Below are 20,333 nucleotides of genomic sequence, written 5' to 3'. Positions count from 1 at the left end.
AAGGACTGGTACAACTAGCATAGTAAAAATGGCCATCCTACCAAAAGCCATCTACAGATTTAATGAAATCTCCATCCAAATTCCAACACAATTGTTCAAAGTTGTAGAAAAATTCTCAAATTCATCTAGAAGACCAAAAAAACCAGAATAGCTAAAATTATTCTCAACAAGGAATCACCATCCCTGACCTCAAGTGTTACTACAGAGCAATAGTGATAAAAACTGCATGGTATTGGAATAGAGACAGACAGATTGATCAATGGAATAGAACTGAAGGCCCAGAAATTAAACCACACACTTACAGACAATTGATCTTTGACAAAGAAGCCAAAAATATATAATGGAAAAAAGAAAACATCTTCAATCACCAGTGCTGGTCTAACTGGCAGTCTGTATGTAGAAAAATGAAAATAGATCCACATTTGTCACCTTGCACAAAGCTCATGTTCAAGTGGATCAAGGAACTCAACATAAAACAAGATACAATCAAGGAAACAGAAGATAAAGTGGGAAACAGCCCTAAACTGACTTTCACAGGGGGAAATATCCTAAAAAGAACTCAAATGGCTCAGGCTCTAAGTTCACAAATTGACAAATGGGACCTCATGAAACTAGAAAGCTTTTGTCAGGCAAAGGACATAGCAAATAGGACAAAGTGGCAACCTATAGATTGGGGGGGAAAAAAAACTTCTCTATCCCCACACTTGATAGAAGGCTAATATCCAATATATATAAAGGATGCAAGAAGCTAACCACTAAGAAACCAAACATCCCAATCAAAAAATGGGGTAGATACCTATACAGACAATTCACAATGAAGCAACTGTGGAAGGTTGAGAAACTTCAAAAGAAATGTTTAAAGTGTTTAGTGATCAGAAACATATACATCAAAGAAACACTGAGATTCCACCTTCCACCAATCAAAATGGCTAATATAAAAAGCTCAGGTGACAGCACATGCTGGCTAGGATGTAGAGAAAGAGGACCACTCCTGGAGGAATTGAAAACTGATCAACTATTCTGGAAATCAATCTGGAGATTCCTCAGAAAAATTAGAAATAGATATACCTTAAAACCCAGCTATACCACTCTTGGGCATATACACAAAAGATGCCCCACCATGACACAGGGGCTCTTGCGTGCGCCCTGACTGGCCAGCAATAACGATGCTGCAACAGGATCCTTCCACACACATTTATTGGGAGAGCTTGATTACAGAGGCGAAGTGACCCCAAGCCCAGAACTGGTGCTGCTTATATAGCCCTAGGAGAGGCGTGTCTCACACCCTGATTGGTTATGCATGGGTTATGCTTACCACCTCATTTGCATGTCTACATCTGATTGGTTAACTTGTCTCTCATCTGATTGGTTAACTTGTCTCTCACCTGATTGGTTAATTCTCAAAACCTCATCATGGCAAAAAAACTTTACTGCCTATGTATGCATGGTGGCTAGCGGTAGCCAACACCACCCTGCCTGCAACTGCACATGTGGTTTCCCACAAGGGGCTTGTGTTCCATTATGTTCGGAGTGGCCTTACTTGTGATAGCCAGGATCTGGAAACAACCCAGATGCCCCACAATGGAAGAATCGATACTGAAATATAGTTCATTTACACAATGGAGTATTATTCATCTATTAAGAACAACGACATCAGGAGCTTTGGAGGAAAATGGATTGAACTAGAAAATTCCATCCTGAGTGAGGTAACTCACACCCAAAAAGGACATGGATAGTATGTACACACTAATAAATGGATATCAGCCAAAAAAGTATATAATAAAACATAAATGACTAAAGAGGGTTGAAAAGCTCAAGGTTCCAAGTGAGGATGTCTCAATCCCACTTGGGAGACAGAAGAAAGCAGTTATGGGGGAAGAAGGGAGAGAGAACTGAGTGGAAGCAGGGACAGAGAGGGGAAGGGGAAACATGATCAGGCATTGTGAGGGACGGGGGAGGACTGAAGCCCTGAGAACCAGTAGAAAAAATGGAAATAGACAGCCTCAGGAGGTAGGCTATGGAGGTTCATTTTGCATGTTCCAAAGACCTAGGCGGTGAGAGACTTCCAGGACTAAAAGGGAGAGATCTTGGATAAAGTGGTCTACAGTGGAGAGGAGGAACTTGTAGAGTCCACCTCCAGTGGAGGGACAGGCATCAAGTGGAGTGATGGAGTTGCAATCTTATACACAAAATCTCTGATCCAAAATTGTTCCTGTTTGAAGGATCTCCAGGGACAAAACTGAAGAAGAACATGAGACAAAGGAAGCCCATGGACAGGCCCAAATTAGGATCCATATCAAGGGGAGGCAAAGGGCAGTGACACTGTTACTCATACTGTGGTGTGCTTATAGACAGGAGCCTGGCATGGCTGCCCTCTAAGAGGTCCAACAAGCAGCTGAGTCAGACGCAGATTCTAGCATCCAACCAATGGAAGGAAACCAATGACCCCGGTGGTTGAATTGGGGAAAGTCAGAAGGAGCTGAGGAGGAAGGTAGCCCCATCCATATGCCAGCAGTCTCAACTGAACTGGACCCCCCCCAAGATCTCTCAGAAAAGGGGCCAACAACCAGGCAGCAAACAGCAGCTAACATGATGACCATGACAAATAAACAGTGGATGACTGCCTGGTCTGACCTCAGTGAAAGAAGATGCACCTAACCCTCCAGAGACTAGAAGTGCCAGGGATTGGGGAGGCCTGGTGGAATGGTGAGGTGTGGGGACATCCTCTTGGAGGAATGGAGAGGAGGGATGGGATGGGGTACAGAGAAAATTTTAGAAACTTTATTTAAAAACTCAAGGTAAGTGTCTTTAGTGTAAAAATGACACTTGACTTGTATACAACTTCTATATGCAATTTTATGAATAGTGTTACTATGAATACATTTTATGCTGAGAGCATATTGCATAAAATATATTGACATACAAAATCAAGAAGGAGAAATGGTAGAAACTCACTGGTGGCTACCAGGGCAAATATATATATATATACACACATGCACAAAATGAGTCATTTGAGGGTAATGCCCTTGGAATGATTCCCTCATTATATCAAATCTGTTAAAATACTATCAAAGTTGGAACATCTGTCTGAACAACCATGTATCTGCATTGAGGCATTGTTCCAGGCAGTTCTCAGGTTGCCAATCAGTAATAAATGTGAATGCAATGACACTCTTCGGAGCCTAGCTGTTACAGATTTCATCTTTGGCCACCACTCTGATAGGTTCACGTGAAAGAAAGAATGCATGATAATGGTCTCCTAGCATACATTCCAATACACATACAAACACATATATGCACACATACATACATATGTTTATGCATAAATACAAACATAAGAATTCATTTGAACATGTAGATACTATTACTGAAGAAAGTTGTCATGACCATGATATCAGCAAATATTAAGTGCTTTTTATGTATTTCATTGACCTTATATTTCTCTCATGTCAAATATTTCTCTTGGCATTTAACAGGCATATGAATAATCTCTTTTAATGCCCCAGCCTCAGAAATATAGATTGACAATGGGAAAAAAAGCAGATGATCGAGTGCCATAGAAAGTGATAGAAAATTAATGAGAATTGGCAAGGAAAATATTGATTTCCTAGGAACAATAAACACTAGGCCAGGGAATAATCAAGAGCAGAAACCCAGGCTCTCAGTGTTCCTTCTAGCACTTTCTCAGGAACAATCAAATGCTGCACCAAATTCACAAATTTCTTCTGAAAAATCCCACAAAAAATTTACAGAGAAAACAGTGCAGAATACAGAAAGAAGGGGAATATGGTACAGTCATCATACAAAGCTGACCTTACCTGGGTCCAAAAGCAAATGACCACGAAAACATGCACACAGAAAATAATAACAGTATGGGTGCACCAGTGCAACATTTAAAAAGTTTCTCTCAACAAAACACCCAGGGAAGGAGTTACAGAGACAAAGTTCGTAGCTGTGATGAAAGGATGGACCATTTAGAGACTGCTGTATCCAGGGATCCGTCCCATAATCAGCTTCTAAACGCTGACACCATTGCATACACTAGCAAGATTTTGCTGAAAGGACCCAAATATAGCTGTCTCTTGTGAGACGATGCCGGGGCCTAGCAAACACAGGAGTGGATGTTCACAGTCAGCTATTGGATGTATCACAGGGCTCCCAATGGAGAAGCTAGAGAAAGTACCCAAGGAGCTAAAGGGATCTGTAACCCTATTGTTGGAACAACATGATGTACTAACCAGAACCCTGGAGCTCTTGTCTCTAGCTGCATATGTATCGAAAGATGGCCTAGTCGGCCATCAATGGAAAAAGAGGCCCATTGGACTTGCAAACTTTATATGCCCCAATATAGGGGAATGCCAGGGCCAAAAGAATGGGAATGGGTGGGTAGGGAAGTGGGGGGCGCTATGGGGGACTTTTGGGATAGTATTGGAAATGTAATTGAGGAAAATATGTAATAAAAATATTAAAAAAAAAAGAAAAAAAAAAAAAAAGTTTCTCTCTAGCTGGGGGTGGTGGCGCACGCCTTTAATCCCAGCACTCAGGAGGCAGAGGCAGGTGGATTTCTGAGTTCGAGGCCAGCCTGGTCTACAGAGTGAGTTCCAGGACAGCCAAGGCAACACAGAGAAACCCTGTCTCGGAAAAAAAAAAAAAAAAAAAAAAAAAGTTTCTCTCTAATAGATTCAGAAAGTAAACTCAACTTGATTTCATGCCAGAGACTCAAAACTGTTTCAACAAGCACAAACCAAACAACTCAAGGCATAAATTATGTACAATCAGTGGGAGAAAGCTCACTGATAGATATATGTCAATATATCTATGAAAGGCCTACAGCAAAATTTCACAGTGGATCACTATGAAAGCTCTGAAGAATGTGGAACAGAAGGAACATTACTGAGTCTAATGAGGATAATAGCCAACATCCTAAGCCCATCCCTACACAAACTGAAGACAGCTGTCATCATTCTACTCTACTCAGAAGACAGACAAGGATGTACAAAGCTTCCACACTAAAGTATCACAGTACAGCAGTGCTTCCAAAGAGCAAGTAAGTCTTAGAATATTTCCAATGATCAAATAAGGATATGAGGAAGGCAAGTTTTCTCGAAATACAAGAAAGATAATTCTTTAAATCAAGACCTGCAACTATCCCAAGAAAATAATCCAATCTGATAAAATGCTTAACACGCTATAGAATACGAGAAAAATATAAAAAGATATATCATTTGGTTTTATACATTCCTAAAGAATAATCTGATAACTGAGAAGACCACTCAGTGTCTAAAAGGATCTTGGATATGCTGGTTTAGCATACAAACTGCTAAAAGGGGCTCTGTAGGCTGATGGGTGTAAGCTGTCATTAATGGTTCTCCCTAGAAGCTGACCTTTGTGCTGTAATACCAACCTGTCTAACAATGCATATGGTGGCGTATGCCTTTAATCCCAGCATATTTCTGAGTTTGAGGCCAGCCTGGTCTGCAGAGTGAGTTGCAGGGCACCCAGGACTCTACATAGAGAAACCCTGTCTCGAAAACAAAAAAAAAAAAAAAAAAAAAGAGTTGAAATGAACAAAGGGGGAGCTTATTCAGCAGGACATTTCTGAGGGTGAAAACACTCTAGGATTCTTTAGGGGCTAGAGGCTTCCAGGACTAGGCCAAGGTAAATAGACAGAGGCAGTGAGCCTCCCAGACAACAATTATAATAGGAGAATACAAGTTACTTTTAGAATCCTGTGGAAAATCTAATACCACTGACAATAAAAGCTTTCTAGAATGTAAGAAAAGAAGAAACACACCTCAGAAAACAAATGGAAATAGACCTGAAACTAAACCAAACAGTCCAGAAAAGGCAGAAAGTCATTATTCCATCCTTTCTTTTTTCCATTTTATATTAGATATTTTCTTTATTTACATTTCAAATGTTAACCCCTTTCCTGGTTTCCTCTTCAAAAATCCCCTATCTTCTCCCCCCTCCCCCTGCCAAACAACCCACCCTCTCCTGCTTCCTGGCCCTTGTGTTCCCCTATACTCTGGCATGTAACTTTCACTGGACCAAGGGCCTCTCCTACCATTGATGACCAACTAGGCCATCATCAGCTACATATGCAGCTAGAGCCATGAGTCCCACAATATGTTTTGTTTGGTTTTTTTTTGTTGTTGTTGTTTTTTTGGGTTTTGGTTTTTTGTTTTGTGTTTCGGTTGGTGGTTTAGTTTCAGGGAGCTCTAGGGATACTGGTTAGTTCCTATTGTTGTTCCTACTATGGGGCTGTAAACCCCATCAGGTCTTTGGGTAATTTCTCTAGCTCTTTCATTGGGGACACTCTGCACTGTCCAATGGATGACTGTGAGCACCCACTTCTGTATTTGTCAGGCACTAATAGAGCCTCTCAGGACACAGCTATATCAGCCTCCTGTCAGCAAGCCAAATTCAACAAACTGCATCACTGTGAACACAATTCAAGGACTTAAACTCATGTAGACTGGACCGAAGATGTGATTCAGAAAGCAAGTGCATCTTCTGAAGAACAACTCAGATCAGACCATCCACTCTGTCAACAAATATTGTGGATGACTCTCTGGTGGTAGCATTCAGTGTCCAGAAACTGCTATGCAAACTGGGGCAGGAGGCAGAGTTATCAAAGGCCATACCCAGATTTTGTATCCTGTGTGCTACAATCTCAATCTACTAGGCAAGGTTTGGCCTCTAATATCATAGTGGCAAGACTATCTGTGGCTAACAAAAGGCTTTCCTGTTCAAGCTGAGGCCAGCCCCTCAGGAAAAACATACATAGACTAAACTGAGAATCTGGCTAAAATCCAATATGGAAGGTCACAGGCCCTGGGAGGGAATCCAGGACTGACATCTGCTTCATGTGTAAATGGCCCTTTTCAAACATATTAACTGATGCTGATTTCAGTCTGGGTAAAAGAAACTTTGTTTTCAATGGGCAACAGCAATTTCCCAGCATCAAAATTAATTAAATATTGACATGAAGTGACAGCTGACAGCACTGCCTATCATGCAAAATCCATATCATCACATCTAATATTCTTAGTGAAATTTCCCAGAATCATTAATGAAATAGAATCTGGCAAAATCAAATTCATGTCCTCTTTGTACTGGCAGGTGAGCCCCACCCCACTCCTTGTTCAAAGCCTCTAACACACCTGGATGCTTCAATAGTGTCTCCTTGGCCTTTACCATCTTAGGGCTCTTAGATTTGATTTATATTTATGCAGATTTGGCTGAGAAATGGAGACCTGAAAATGGGAAAATATCGTTCAAAAAGAACCTGGAACTTTTCATGTGAAAAAAATGAAAGAAGACAATACCAGGCAAAAGGATAAACATGAAGGAAAGAGAAGATGTCATGAGAATGTCTCTTTTTCCCTGAGGATTTCAGTTTACCCTAGAGATGTGAGAGTCAGTCACACAGTTAGCACACATACAGATTCCTTTTCCCAAAAACACTGCGGAACACGGAAGAATGTAAGAAAACCACTGTGACATGCAGGATCCAAACTGTTGAACTTCTCCAACAAGAGATCTCTGAAAAAACTCCTGAGTGCAGGGTCTAAGCCTTACCATACCCATAAGAAGTCCACAGTGCAGAACTTAACAAACCATGAATGTGCGTGGGCAGACTGCTTTTCATGAAGCAGGGAGTCATTTTTCTTAGGTAAGTGAGCATTCATAATTATTCCAAAGGTACTGTCTAATTTTGTCTTAATCCACAGTAAGCTTCCCACTTATTAAAGTATCTTGGCTTGAAATTATCCTCTCACACATGCTGGGCTAAACCTTGGAAGGATTCAAAGAAATTCAGGAGGAATGGCTAACTGGGCTGCCTGTTAACATATCAATGAAGATAGGGATTTTGGTAGGTGCTTTCTTGGCTCCTGCTTATCTCTTGGCCTGCCCCTCTATCCTCCATCTCATCCTCAGTTTCCCTCAACCCCACCTGATGGCCTGGTGCAGTTTGGAACCAACGAGATATCTCTGAATGCTTTCTCCCTCAGACTGAAAAGCCAAAAATTAACTGTACCACCAGCACAAAAACCAGGTATCTTCGTGCATTGCTGCAGGTTTATGTCTTAGAAAAATGATAAAGCCTCACAGGAAAATACAATGGCCTATAAACTGCCTGTAGCATGTGACCAAATCCATCTCTTGGTCAGGATGTATTATTTTATAAAACTTGCCCACATGGTACAATTAGTTTTTCTCTGGCGACACTCAGGGTTGACAGAACCTACTATGTATCTTCTCCTCAGCTGTACCTTGCTGCAATCCTGTCTTCATGTTTTATTCAAACCTAAGGTGTAACATTAATAACTGAGCCTATGAAGACACATTTCTCAATGCTGTATTTACATCAAAGACTGCATATACCTCAGTGTTAAACTAACGGAGACTATAACTTTGCTAGTTAATGTTACTATTTACAGCCACATGACGGTACTTTATGAAGAATATTTTCTAATTCGAACAAATCTGCACTGGTCCCCCATATGACCAATATCTACAAAGCTCTCTCGGGATGCCTATTCAGTTCCCTGGAGAAAGGGAAATGAAATGGCAAATGGAGTAACAGGCGAGTTAAGAAAGCATGAATGAATTTGAATTCAAGGAGCTCTATTAAGGCTTTTGCAAAGACAACCATCCCGGTACACAAACTCCAGAGACGGCCAAGGATCTACGGAGTTATTTAAATGAATAATAATATTATATATATATATATATATACACACATATACATATATATATATACACATATACATATATATATATATATATATATATATATATATATTATACACACACACACAAACACACACACATATATACTGGCAACCATAAAATAAATTAAAACATCACCATGAACCCAATTCACAGGATCTCAAACTTCCTGATAATGGTAAGATATCCACAACAGAATTGAGATAGTGGAGGCAAACCTGAAAAGAAAATGCAGTGAGGTAAAAAACAACAACAACAACAACAACAACAAAAAACATAGAGAACCTGTGCGAAACAGATTATCAGACTTGAAGAAAAGGTAGAGGAGGAGGGTGCCTCAGTCAAAGAAAATGGTGAATTAAAATGATGTGAAGTCAAGGCACAATATTATTTACTGCTTGAAGGGTGAGGCAATTAAGAGAAAATCCTTTGGAAAACTGTCTAGTTTTTTGTCAAAAAAGTAAAAAAAAAAAAGAAGAAAAGAAAGAAAGTAAGAAGGAAAGAAAGAAAAACTAGAACAAAATTACAATACATACTGCACTTTTTGTTGATAAATGGTTTCCTGATTATTCACTGTAACACTCTATGACACCCACGCATATCAGCATAAGCTGGGGAAAGAAGACTCGAGATTTACCCAAGTCTCATTAGACTATTGCTAGGAAGTCAACTCTTTTCATGATTGTAATGAGTTCCAGGATTCTCATGTAACCTCCAGGGTTCAAAACCTGTTGTGATGATCCTGAGAGGTTAAGATGGATTCTAGCTCAGCATGGAGGTGAGAGCTCAGAAGCACAAGCCCAGACCTGGGGTTCTGTCTTTAAAGAACAGGGTTCTGTGCCCATTGGACACCTTTCAGATGGCAGAGCTACTAGTTTCCCATTGTGGTGACTTTTAGTTTTTCCCATATTGTACTTATGCAAAAAAATATGTCACAAGTTAATTGAATCTTCATATGTGAATAGATTAAATAAACATACTGGTGATTAATAATGCATCTGAGTTGAGTTAAGGAAGAAATTAAAGCCTTTCCCTCAGAGCATTTAATTCAGTGTGAGTCCAAAGTTGAATTCTCTACTTCATGTTCCCTGTGCCTTCCATCCTCTGTGTGTCTGTAAATCTGTAACTTCCTGAAGGCTGCCTTGTGTATATCTCCCTTTCTGTCAGCCTTTTGCATCCATGTTTGTGTCTATCTGTGTAATCTGTTGTCTGTTTGTATCTCTCTGGCTGGCCATAAGAAAGAGCTTTGGAATGTTTCTAGAACATTAAGGGAACCATCACATGGGTAAAGAATGGGATAGTGAACAGTAATCTTTAACAGAGTTTTATAAAGGATTCGGTAACTGGCTGTGAGGTCCAGGAAAATTCTCCATCTATTAGAAGGTAAGATCTTTTATATAATATATTGTCACACTCACGGTTCTGCCAATGCATAGGAAAGGACCATGGAGCAAGACTCCACGGAGTTCTGCTGGATACATTCTTAATAAGACGTTTGCAAAAAAAAAATTTTTTTTTGAAAAGTACCACTTTATAAGTGTATGTAGATGGTTTAAATGAAGTCTTTGAATACTGAAAGAGATGGAGTTCTAGTTGATCTTGTCTTTTCCACTGTGTTACATCAAGAAAGTTGCTAGCCAAAGTGGTTTCATAGAAATACTCAAAGAATGCAGACCACTGACAACAAAAGGGGTTGCTTTTTAGAAACTGACAATAAGTCTTCATTGCTAAAGACAGGGCTGACACAAACACTGTATATGAAAAGGTCAAACTGGTGCCTGTAAGAACATTGACTCTTATATTCCACTGTCCTCATTATGGAAGGTGCTTTGAAAGGTACACAAAGTAAAATTTATACCAAAACCAACCAAAAAGACGTTTATCTATAATTTTTCCTTCCCAGAAAATATGCTTAAGGCAATGAGGTCATGAATTTACTGGGAATAACCAATCAATGTCTAATTTGACTTAAATACCAAAAGCACTCTGGTTAAATGTTATATATCTATATACACAAGTGTGTGTGGACATGAGTTAGGGTTACAGCTGCCACAGCTTTTTTATGGCTGGAATTCTGCCAGCGGCACTTGCATGTTTTATGTCTATAAAGTCAAACAATGTAATCACACTTTGTATATCTCAACAACATAATTGATATTCTAGAAAACATGTTTTGATTGTCTTTCCATTTACACTAACACAACATTAACATCCTAAGACCTAGATACATCCATAAAATGTTTTTCTTCTGTAGAGAACAAAAGGAAATTATGGTCAAAAGTAAGTTCTAGGCCGGGCTTGGTGGCAGTCACCTTTAATCCCAGCACTTGGGAGGCAGAGGCAGGCGGATTTCTCAGTTCGAGGCCAGCCTGGTCTACAAAGTGAGTTCCAGGACAACCAGGGCTATACAGAGAAACCCTATCTCGAAAAAACTAACTAACTAAATAAATAAATAAAAATAAGCTCTAGGGTAACCAGGAATGTAAAACCACAGAGTTTGCTCTTCAGTGCAAGAGAAGTACACTTGGTTTTTTTTGTTTGTTTGTTTGTTTGTTTACCAGAAGTGAAGGAATGGATGTAGTAAGCAGCTTGGTGACCTGTGGTAGTTGTAGTGCCAGACCACACCTGAAAGTCCCAGACTATTAAATTGTCCCAGACAACAATCCTAGGTCATTATTTCTCCATCAGTACAAACCATCCTTGGGGGATATAGGACATGTACCTTACAGCTTGGTGTCCTCTACACTGTATACTTGATCCTCCTCTAGGCCCTTATTTTTAGAATCCAACTTTAAGAAAGAAACACATGTACTTTGCAAAAGACTTTTGAGGTAGTCACACCTTCATCTTCATTGTGCACAGAGGACTAAGACAATTATTACCAAGAAATTTCTTTCCAAAATTATACTTAAGTAATCCTAAAATAAAGAACCCTGGGATCAGAATCTTAAAGTCTCACTCAGCCTCAACCACTGAGTCTACAGGGAAAATTTAGAGTTTACCTGCCAGTTTTAATAACTCAAAAATTCCTTAGTTTACTCAAACTCAGAACAGGAGCTGATTCTTTGAAAAAAATCAACAAGATAAATAAACCCTTAGTGAGACTAACAAGAGGCCACAGAGACAGTAACCAAATTAACAAAATCAGAAACGAAAAGGGAGACATAACAACAGAAACCAAAGAAATCCAAAAAATCATCCTACTACAAAATCCTATAGTCAACAAAACTGGAAAACCTGGATGAAATGGACAATCTTCTTGACAGATACCAGGTACCAAAGTTAAATCAGGATCATGTAAGCAATCCCATAACCCCTAAAGAAATAAAAGCAGTCATTAAAAGTCTCCCAACCAAAAAAAGCCCAGGTCCAGATGCGCTTAGTGCAGAATTTCTAACAGACCTTCAAAGAAGACCTAATTCCAGTTCTCCTCAAACTATTCAACTAAATAGAAACAGAAGATACTTTACTCAATTCATTCTAGGAGGCCACAATTACTCTGATACCTAAACCACATAAAGACCCAACAAAGACAGAGAACTTCAGACCAATTTCCTTTATGAATATCGACTCAAAAATACTCAATAAAATTCTCACTAAAAGAATCCAAGAACACATCAAAACAATCATCACTCATGATCAAGTAGGCTTGATTCCAGGGATGCAGGGATGGTTTAATATACGGAAATCCATCAACATAGTCCACTTCATAAACAAACTCAAAGACAAAAACCACATGATCATCTTGTTAGATGCTGAGAAAGCATTTGACAAAATCCAACACCCATTCATGATAAAAGGCTTGGAAAGATCAGGAATTCAAGGCCCATACCTAAACATAATAAAAGCAATATACGGCAAACCAGTAGCCAACATCAAAGTAAATGGAGAGAAGCTGGAACCAATCCCACTAAAATCAGGGACTAGACAAAGCTGCCCACTTTCTCCCTACCCATTCAATGTATTACTAGGAGGCCTAGCCAGAGCAATTAGACAACAAAAGGAGGTCAAGGGGATACAAATTGGAAAGGAAGTAGTCAAAATATCACTATTTGCAGATGATATGATGGTATATATAAGTGATCCTAAAAATTCCACCAGAACTCCTAAACCTGATAAACAGCTTCAGTGCAGTAGCTGAATATAAAATTAACTCAAACAAATCAATGGCCTTTCTCTACACAAAGGCTAAACAGGCTGAGAAAGAAATTAGGAAAACAACACCTTTCACAATAGTCACAAATAATATAAAATACCTTGGTGTGACTCTAACTAAGGAAGCAAAAGATCTGTATGATAAGAACTTCAAATCTCTGAGGAAAAAAATCAAAGAAGATCTCAGAAGATGGAAAGATCTCCCATGTTCATGGATTGGCAGGATCAATATAGTAAAAATGGCTATCTTGCCAAAAGCAATCTACAGATTCAATGCAATCCCCATCAAAATTCCAACTCAGTTCTTCAACTAATTAGAAAGGGCAATTTGCAAATTCATCTGGAATAACAAAAAAACAAAACAAGGATAGCAGAAATTCTTCTCAATGGTAAAAGAACCTCTGGTGGAATCACCATGCCTGATGTAAAGTTATACAACAGTGCACTTGTGATAAAAACTGGATGGTCCTGGTACAGCGACAGATAGGGAGATCAATGGAATAGAATTGAAGACCCAGAAATGAACCGACACACCAATGGTCACTTGATCTTTGACAAGGGAGCTAAAACCATCCAGTGGGAAAAAGACAGCATTTTGAACAAATGGTGCCTGCACAACTGGTGGTTATCATGTAGAAGAATACGAATTAATCCATTCTTATCTCCTTGTACAAAGCTCAAGTCTAAGTGGATCAAAGACCTCCACATAAGACCAGAGACACTGAAATTAAGAGGAGAAAGTAGGGAAAAGCCTCGAAGATATGGGTACAGGGGGGAAATTCCTGAATAGAACAGCAATGGCTTGTGCTGTAAGATCGAGAATCGATAAATGGGACCTCATAAAATTGCAAAGCTTCTGCAAGGCAAAAGACACCGTCAATAAGACAAAAAGACCACCAACAGATTGGGAAAGGATCTTTACCTATCCTAAATCAGATAGGGGACTAATATCCAATATATATAAAGAACTCAAGAAGGTGGACTCCAGAAAATCAAATAACCCCATTAAAAAATGGGGCTCAGAGCTGAACAAAGAATTCTCACCTGAGGAATACCAAATGGCAGAGAAGCACCTGAAAAAATGTTCAACATCCTTAATCATCAGGGAAATGCAAATCAAAACAACCCTGAGATTCCACCTCACACCAGTCAGAATGGCTAAGATCAAAAATTCAGGTGACAGCAGATGCTGGCGAGGATGTGGAGAAAGAGGAACACTCCTCCATTGTTGGTGGGATTGCAAGCTTGTACAACCACTCTGGAAATCAGTCTGGCGGTTCCTAAGAAAATTGGACATAGTACTACCAGAGGATCCCGCAATACCTCTCCTGGGCATATATCCAGAAGATGTGCCAACTGGTAAGAAGGACACATGCTCCACTATGTTCATAGCAGCCTTATTTATAATAGCCAAAAGCTGGAAAGAACCCAGATGCCCCTCAACAGAGAAATGGATACAGAAAATGTGGTACATTTACACAATGGAGTATTACTCAGCTATTAAAAATAATGAATTTATGAAATTCCTAGGCAAATGGATGGGCATCATCCTGAGTGAGGTAACCCAATCACAAAGGAACTCGCACAATATGTACTCACTGATAAGTGGCTATTAGCCCAGAAACTTAGGATACACATGATATAAGATACAATTTGCTAAACGCATGAAACTCAAGAAGAATGAAGACCAAAGTGTGGACACTTTGCCCCTTCCTAGAAATGGGAACAAAACACCCATGGAAGGAGTTACAGAGACAAAATTTGGAGCTGTGACGAAAGGATGGACCATCTAGTGATTGCCATATCCAGGGACCCATCCCATAATCAGCTGCCAAACGCTGACACCATTGCATACACTAGCAAGATTTTGCTGTAAGGACCCAGATATAGCTGTCTCTTGTGAGACTATGCCGGGGGCCTAGCAAACACAGAAGTGGATGTTCACAGTCAGCTATTGGATGGGTCACACAGCCCCCAATGGAGGAGCCAGAGAAAGTACCCAAGGGGCTAAAGGGAACTGCAACCCTATAGGTGGAACAACAATATGAACTAACCAGTACCCCGGAGCTCTCTTCTCTAGCTGCATATGTATCAAAAGATGGCCTAGTCAGCCATCACTGGAAAGAGAAGCCCTTTGGACTTGCAAACTTTATATGCCCCAGTACAGGGGAACGCTAGGGCCAAAAAGGGGGAGCGGGTGGGTAGGGGATTGGGGGGGTGGGTACGGGGGAGTTTTGGGATAGCATTGGAAATGTAAACTAGGAAAATACCTAATTAAAAAAAAAAAAAAAAAAAGACCAGAGACACTGAAATTAAAAGGAGAAAGTAGGGAAAAGCCTCGAAGATATGGGCACAGGGGAAAAATTCCTAAACAGAACAGCAATGGCTTGTGCTGTAAGGTCAAGAATTAACAAATGGGACCTCATAGAATTGCAAAGCTTCTATAAGGCAAAATACACTGTCCATAAGTCAAAAAGACCAGCAACATATTGGGAAAAGATCTGTAACAACCCTAAATCAGATAGGGGAATACTCAGCAATTAAAAAGAATGAATTTCCTGGCATAGTGGCGCACGCCTTTAATCCCAGCACTTGGGAGGCAGAGGCAGGCGGATTTCTGAGTTTGAGGCCAGCCTGGCCTTCAGAATGAGTTCTAGGACAAGCCAGGACTATACAGAGAAACCCTGTCTCGAAACAACAATCAAACAAAATCACCAAAAACAAAACAAAAAAAAGAATGAATTCATGGAATACTTAGGTACATAGATGCATCTGGAGCATATCATCCTGAGTGAGATAATCCATTCACAAAAAAACACACATGATATGCACTCACTGATAAGCAGATATTATCCCAGAAACTTAGAATATCCAAGATACAATCTGCAAAGCACGTGAAACACAAAAAGAGGGAAGACCCAAGTGTGGATACTTAGATCCTTCTTAGAAGGAGGTACAAAATATCCATGGAAGGAGTTACAGAGACAAAGTTTGGAGCTGAGACTGAAGGAAGGACCAACCAGAGACTGCCCCACCCGGGGATCCATCTCCAAAACAACCACCACACCCAGACACTATTGCAGATGTCAACAAGAGTTTGCTGGCAGGACCCTGATACAGCTGTCTTCTGTGAGGATATGCCAGTGCCTGGCAAATACAGAAGTGGATGTTCACAGTCATCAATTGGATGGAGCACAGTGTCCCCAATGAAGAGGAGCTAGAGAAAGCACCAAAGGAGCTGAAGGGGTCTGCAGCCCTATAGGAGGAACAACAATATGAACTAACCAGTACCCACAGAGCTCCCCAGGACTAAACCACCAGTCAAAGGTTGTACTCGTGTCTCTACCTGTATATGTTACAGTGATGGCCTAGTTGGCCATCAATGGGAGGAGAGGCCCTTGTTCTTGCAAAGGGAGGGAGTGGGTGGCTTGCGGAGCAGGCGGAGGGGGAAGGGAATACGGGATTTTCGGAGAAGAAACTAGGAAAGGGGATAGCATTTGAAATGTAAATGAAGAAAATATCTAATAAAAATATATTTTAAAAAATGTAAAAAAAGAATAGGGTATATAGATAAACAAAGCTTTCTCAACTGAGGAATCTTGAATGGCTGAGAAGCACCTAAAGAAATGACATTCTTTGTCGTCAGGGAAATGCAAATAGATAAAAAAAAAAAACTCAGGTAACAACAGATGCTGGTTAGGATGTGGAGAAAGGGGAAGATAACCTATTGCTGGTGGGATTGATTGCAAGCTGATATGACGACTCAGGTGGTTCCTCAGAAAACTGGAAATACTCTACTTGAGGACCCAGCTATACCATTCATGAGCAAATATCCAAAAGATGCTCCAACATATAACAAGTACACATGCTCTATTATGTTCATAGGAGACTTATTTATAAAAGCCAAGAGCTGGAAACAACCCAGATGTCCTTTAACACGAGAATTGATATAGATAATGTGGTACATTTACACAAAGGAGTACCACACAGCTATTAAAAACAATGACTTCATAAAATTTGCAGGCAAGTGGACGGAACTAAAAAATATCATCCTAAGAAGGATACACATTGTATGCAGTCACTGATAAGTGGATATTAGCCCTAAAGCTTGGAATACCCAAGATACAACTCACAGACCGTATGAAGGCTAACAAGAAGGACTGTGGAAGCTTCAGTCTTACTTAGGAGAAAAATTATGAAGGAAAGTAAAGGGAGGGAGGGACCTAAGAGGGAGAGCGGAGGGGGGGAGAGGGCGGGAGAGGCGAATCAGGAGTGGGAAGAGACAAGGGAGAAGTACTGAGATTTCAGAAAATTGAATGGAGGTGTGTAGCACTGCAGGGTGTGGAACTGGCTGTAGCCACTAGAAAGTCCCAGATGTCAAGAAAGCAAGAGTTCCCCGGATCCAACTGTGATGACATTAGCTGAAATACCCAACAAATTGGGGACTGAACCTGTAGAGACCATATCCAGTGCATAGGCAAGGACCACAGTTGAAGAATGGGGCCACACACCCATCTCAAGATTTTTAACCCAGAATGGTTCCTTTCTAAAGGAAATGCAGGGACAAAGAATGGATCAGATACTGAAGAAATGGCCATCCAGAGACTGCCCCACCTAGGGATCCATCCCATCTTCAGACACCAACCCCAGACACTATTGCAGATGCCAAGAAGCACTTGCTGACAGGAGCCTGGTATAGCTATCCCCTGAGGCTATGCCAGAGTCTGACCAATACAAATCCATTTGTGGTGCTTGCAGATAACCATCAGACTGAGCACAGGGACTGCAATGCTAATTAAGTGACACATGAGAACTTCCTTCCATACTAATATAAAAGGACACAACTCCATCCAAAGTAGAAATTAGCAATCAATAAATTTTTTGAGCATTATTTACAATAGATTATCTTTGAGACTTGTGGATCTTCAAACTCAAAATGGTTTGAGTGAAAAAGGAATTTTCAAAGAAATGTGGACAGCACACTGACCTGGAGTTTTTACCAGAGAAGAACTCATTCTTTTTTTTTTTTCCCAGTTTCAAATATTGGAACTCTTCTTGAAGTTTCACAACAGGGTTTGAAAAATACAAAAATGAAATTACTACAACTACGTAATAGACAATAATAAACCACATAAAAGGACATTAAAAGCAAAATGATACAAAGAATCTTGTCAACACTTCTACAGACATGAGAGCATGGAGTGACATATTTAGTGTAGTAAGGAATATAAGTATAATCTGAGGACTCTTTCTGACTTCAGTGGGCACCTGGCATAAACACAGAGCATATGCATCCAGGCTGTAAAACACTATTATCAGGGTTGTTACTGAGAACTTATCTTCCTGGGACTAGAGTCAAGGGCAAATGGCTAGTGCCTACCATGAATGATGCCTACAGTTGAATAGTGTTTCATTAGACATCTTACTAGAATACCACACCTAACCCTATGATGAGATTCCATTTCATTCTCCCAGGCAGATACAGTGTATCTATGTACTATATGTGCCCTGTTGTCTTGGAATACAGACAAAGATTCTATCTGGTAACTATGTTGTAGTTCCAAATGAAAGTAAGAATGTCTATCTCAAAAAACCAAGAAAAAGGAAAAAAAAAAAAAAGAAAGAAAGTAAGAATGTATGACAGGGTGTCCTGAAATAAATACTAATGCATATATATATATACATACACATATATACATATATACATACATACACACAAACATATTTATGCATGAATAAAAACATAAGAACTCATTCTGAACATCAAGATACTATTACTACACAAAGTTGTCATGACCATGGTATAAGCAAATATTCAGCATGTTTTTGTATTACATTGACCTTATAGTTCTCTCATGTCAAATATTTCTCTTAGCTTTTAACAGGTATACAGGTGGTCTCTTTTGATGCCCCTGCCTCATTAGTTTATATTGAAACTGGGAAATAGCAGATGATGGAGTACCATAGAAAGTCATACACAATTAATGAGAACTAACCGGGGAAAAAATGATATCCTAGGAACAAGTGAACAAGAAAACTTTCTATGTCCTAACACTAGGCCAGGCATTAAGCACGTATGGAAATCAAGGCCTGCAGGGTGTCTTCTAACACTGTCTGAGACTAAATAGATGCAGAACCGAATTCACAAATTTTGTTAGAAAATCCCTCAACCGGGGGCTGGAGAGATGGCTCAGTGGGTAAGAGCACCCGACTGCTCTTCCGAAGGTCCGGAGTTCAAATCCCAGCAACCACATGGTGGCTCACAACCATCTGTAATAAGATCTGACTCCCTCTTCTGGAGTGTCTGAAGACAGCTACAGTGTACTTACATATAATAAATAAATAAAAATCTAAAAAAAAAAAAAATCCCTCAATCATCTTGCACAGAGAATATTGCAGAATACAGAAAGAAAGGGAAAGTTGTGCAGTCATCACACAAAGGTGTCTGTACCGGGATGCAAAAGCAAATGACCATAAAAATATGCATGACTAAAATAATAAAAAAATTCTCTCTAATGGATATAGAAAATGAACTCAACTTGATTTCATGCCATAGATGCAAGACTGTTTCAAGAAGCACAAACCAAATAACCCAAGGCACAATGTACATACAATCAGTGGGAGAAGGCTCTCAACCATGTCAATATATCGAAGAAAGGCCTAGGACAAAATATCACAGTGGATCACTATGAAAGCTCTGAAGAATGTGGAAGACAAAGAACATCACTCAGAGGTCCTGAGTTCAATTCTCAGCAACCACGTGGTTCATAACCATCTTTAATGGGATCTGATGTCCTCTTCTGGTGTGTCTGAAGACAGAGACAGTATACTCACATACATAAAAGAAACAAATCTTAAAAAAAAAAAAAAAAGAAAGAAAGACCATCACTGAGTCTAATAAACATAGTAGCCATCATCCTAAACCTATCACTACAAAAACTGAAGACATTTGCCATCCTTCTATCCTACTAAGCAGAGAGAGACAAGGATGTGCAAAGCCTCCACACTAATTTCCTACAAAGGCCATTCACCTGAAAATGCTAGCACCAGGAGATTTAAATAGCACAGATTAAAGAAAACTTTAGGAGCTTTGAAATACCTCCATTAGCAAAGAAAATGGATAGTACAAATACTCTACCAGAATGTTTCCCTGTAAATATTCTAACAGCTGTAATATGCATGAAAGAAATGAGGATAATCCCTAACTCATGTGATGGAAAATTGAGTGGTAAAAGGACTTTCTGTAGAACAGAAATGTAGATATAGGGAAAAAATATAATGCTGTCATAAATTTATAATATGTAAATCTCTATGACCCAGGCATTTGAAGACAACATCAAATGGGCTAGGAAAGCTGGGCATAGGAATGCATAAATATTCAGGGAATAATCAGGACATTTTTACAAAGCATGTCACTTTATGAATCTTGCCTGTGACAT

This window comes from Mus caroli, unplaced genomic scaffold (assembly GCF_978045245.1).
Source record: "Mus caroli unplaced genomic scaffold, Mus_caroli_1 scaffold_6, whole genome shotgun sequence".
Taxonomy (NCBI): Eukaryota; Metazoa; Chordata; class Mammalia; order Rodentia; family Muridae; genus Mus; species Mus caroli.
Note: the sequence above shows the minus strand (reverse complement) of the source record.